Source organism: Lontra canadensis, unplaced genomic scaffold, assembly GCF_010015895.1.
Source record: "Lontra canadensis isolate GAN:19392208 unplaced genomic scaffold, GSC_riverotter_1.0 scaffold95, whole genome shotgun sequence".
NCBI lineage: Eukaryota > Metazoa > Chordata > Mammalia > Carnivora > Mustelidae > Lontra > Lontra canadensis.
Genome location: NW_022631089.1, coordinates 5,405,731 through 5,409,250, shown reverse-complemented (window position 1 = coordinate 5,409,250; position 3,520 = coordinate 5,405,731). Strand labels below are relative to the sequence as shown.

The 3,520-nt window shown below is 39.7% G+C and overlaps 1 pseudogene; it reads right to left on the bottom strand.

Annotated features, from left to right (window-relative positions):
• Nucleotides 1–1,541: 1,541 nt before the first annotated feature.
• LOC116854831 lies at nucleotides 1,542–3,043 on the bottom strand (annotated as a pseudogene).
• Nucleotides 3,044–3,520: the final 477 nt, after the last annotated feature.

The window sequence follows — 3,520 nt, the reverse complement described above, 5'->3', positions numbered from 1 at the left end:
ATGAGAGACTGCCTGACCCTCCCTTGCTTTTCTTAAGCTAGCTAGCACCACGTTATTTGAAGATAGAGATGTTAATAGTACAAAGGATCTGGCTGAAAACCAACAGTTATGCCTTTCTTTTCTGTGTTAATCCTTCCCAGTATTTGTTTACAAATTAACAACTAAAATAATAAATTTTTGATTATGGGTTTTTTTTAATGTATATATTTATTTTTAAACCCCACCAAAACAATGGAGTGTGATTCACCTAGAAACAGTTTACAGGACTAATAACTCTAATAATGAATAAGCAATACAATTCTTATCCATGATGCAGCTGTGTTGTAAAGTTTCAAATAATAAAAAAAAAGTTTCAGATAATAAATTTATAAATTTGTGGCTTTTACTTTTAGAAAAACATTTATTTAACCCATAATATGAGTTGCAAAATTGTTTCCGGATCTCTATAAATTATAAAATATAATTGAGTTCCAGTTACATAACAGGTGAACATTTTAACTAAACCATTACTTCAAAATACAATGTGTTAAAAGTAATTGTTACAGTCTAGGCACCAATGAAAAGAAATATCTTGGCACAGGACACAACCACAACTTATTCAAGTGTCCATATTATTACAGAAAAAGAGGAGGTAATGGCCCTTTGACAAAAAACTGTGTTCTTTACTTGAAGAACACTTTTCTTCTGATATTTGACAATTATTCAGTTCTTTAAAAATGACTTCTGTACAAAAACAAAACTGTGCAGATCCAAACAATAAAATATTAACTATAAAAACTAATTAATATCAATAATTTTACAACTATTGAAATGTAGGCCCAGTTCAGGACTTAGGCAGGCATAATATTTATACAGGAATTAAAAAAGAAAAGGTATTACCCACATAACAGTACCATAACTGAAAATTAACTGTACGGTCTAATTTAACTTTGCAGGAGCAGAAATCAGCCTGTACTATGGTTATTTTCATATGAACTAGAAAATATTAATTGCAATAGTCTTTCAAAAATGAACACATGATGCTTATGTACTAGATGATTATGAAAAACAAAAATGTACCAATAGTTTATAGGACATTTTATTCCCATGACAAAAATATGCTGGTGTGAGTTATATTCATTCCTGTCAATCAGGTATCTAATTACATGATTTTCAGCTTTGTTTAAGCTCCCCAAATCCAAGCATATAATATGCGATATGAGTTGAGGATTTTAAAAATGAAGCCTGACTAATTCCCTTAGTATTGTCAAAACCCCATCCATGGCTAATTAGTATTGCTTTAAATTTCCACCCATGTCAAATAGGGTTAATTGCCTCTTCTAAAAGAGAAGGTTAATACTTCATACCAAGGGGTACCTCTGTTGCCTATAAATATTTCAAACATATGGCTCTCAAATGTGATTGTCACTGAGCTGCCCGGGAGATCATCCGAACTTGGTGAAAGAGTCAATACTTTTCCAGGTCTCATTTCCAAGAGTTTATGAAAAGCCTCTGTTTTAAGAAGGTCTGCCTTGTTTCCGCCTCCCCACCAATAGTCACTTTTAGCCTGAAGTAACTGTGGTGGGTTTCTCTGGTTCCGTATGCAATAGAAGCCAATAATAAGTTCCTTCAGGGGATTCATCTACTGAACACTTTCAAAAATTTTCAATTGATTTCTTTACTATTTTATCTGTGATGCCAGGACAGGCTGCTTCTGCCACAGCAATACTGTTCTCGAGTTCTTCAGTTGCTTGATTCCTGCTAGTGTTATCCTCAACCCACTGTTCAAGTTGAGCAAACGAAGTTGTGATTATCATAGACAAACAGCTCAGGGTTTGCACGAGATATTGTTCTGCCCCATTCTGTGGTTTCTTTGGATTGAGCTTTCTTTCACACGGCGGTAAAGCTCCATTTAGGAGGAGTATTATTTTCTCTGCTGGTGGATTCCAAACCAGAGTTCCCAGAATCAATTTCATCATCACTGTCCCCTTCTGCCTTCCATCTCTTAAATCGAGCTATCAGTTTGGTCAGATAAGAAGTCTTCATTGAGGCGTGCCTAGGGGGCTCAGTCATTAAGTATCTGCTTTCGACTCAGGTCATGATCTCAAGGTCCTAGGATAGAGACCCCCTTTGGTCTCCCTGCTCAGCGGGGAGTCTGCTTCTCCCTCTCCACCCTGCTCCTGCTCTCTCTCACTATCTCTGTTGCTATCTCCATCTCTCTCTCTCAAATAAGGAAATAAAAATCTTTAAAAAAGAGTCTTCTTTGAATTTTTCCACAATGAATTTATGTTTCAAGAAATTCTTTAGCTTCAGGACGAAATGATGGATCTTTGTTCAGGCAAGCGTCAATAAACTCCTTAAAGGACTTAGTAAAGTCTCCAACAAGAGTTGGAGGACTGTTTTTTTGGAATAAGATACAGAACTCTCATTGAATGCATTTCAGAGTTCGGTGGCCCTCCCTTGGCTATTTCAATAGCAGTAATTCCCAATGACCAAATGTCAGCTTTTGAGTCATCAGCCCCCTGTTGGCTCCCCTTCAGGAACCATCCAAAATTGCGTTCCAGCAAAAGTAGTCTTTTAAATACGTGTGTCTCTCAGCTGGCCAGTAACTCCAAAGCCAGCAAGTTTATCATCTCCTTGTTCTGACAGTAAGACGTTGGCGGCTTTTCTGTCTCAGTGAATTTTCTTCTTTGAATGCAGATTTCCTTTAGCATGATGGCAATCTGGAACTCCTCAAATGGAGCCAGTGCTGAACAACCACCGCCCAGGTATTTCATTATTTTCCATAAGTTTGAACGCTTTAAATATGATCCACAGTATTTTGTTACATATGAGCTGTTGCACTGACTCAAGTTACTTCCTGCTAAATGTCTTCAGTTTGATCTTCAGCTTCCTCAAGGTATATGATTTTAATAGCAACCACTTGCCGGGTACAGTTATCAAATCCTTTGAAAACTTCTCCAAAGGAGGCTTTCCCAGTGTGTTCTAATGTGAAAAGTGCTTCTGGATCAGCTATATTATTCTACATCCCGGGACCTTGGACAGGCATGGGCGAGTGGGCCATGAAGGTGACCGCAGCTGCGCATTGCTCCTGTGGCGTCCCGGGCTCAGACTTGCTCTTCCTGGGGGTTTGGGCGGGGTGGTTGGGGAGCAGTAGCTCAGCGGCCCTCTCAGACTTTTCCACCAGAACACACAGAAGTGGGGTGGTTGTTCGCGTTGGGGCTGTCTGGGACTCCGTCTGTCAGCTGTGGCCGCTGTTTCTGCTGCAGGCGAGGCGCTGTGTATGACCGTGGCCCTGAACTGGGCTCCACAGATGCCACGCCTCTGTGCCTCCCTGCTCTGTAATTAGAGGTTTAAAGGAAAGAACATTTTTTGTTTTGTTTTGTTTTAAGATCTTGTTTACTTATTTATTTGACAGACAGAGATCACAAGTAGGCAGAGAGGCAGGCAGAGAGGGAGGGAGAAGCAGGCTCCCCGCTGAGCAGAGAGCCCAATGTGGGGCTCCACCCCAGGACCCTGAGACCATGACCTGAGCTGAAAG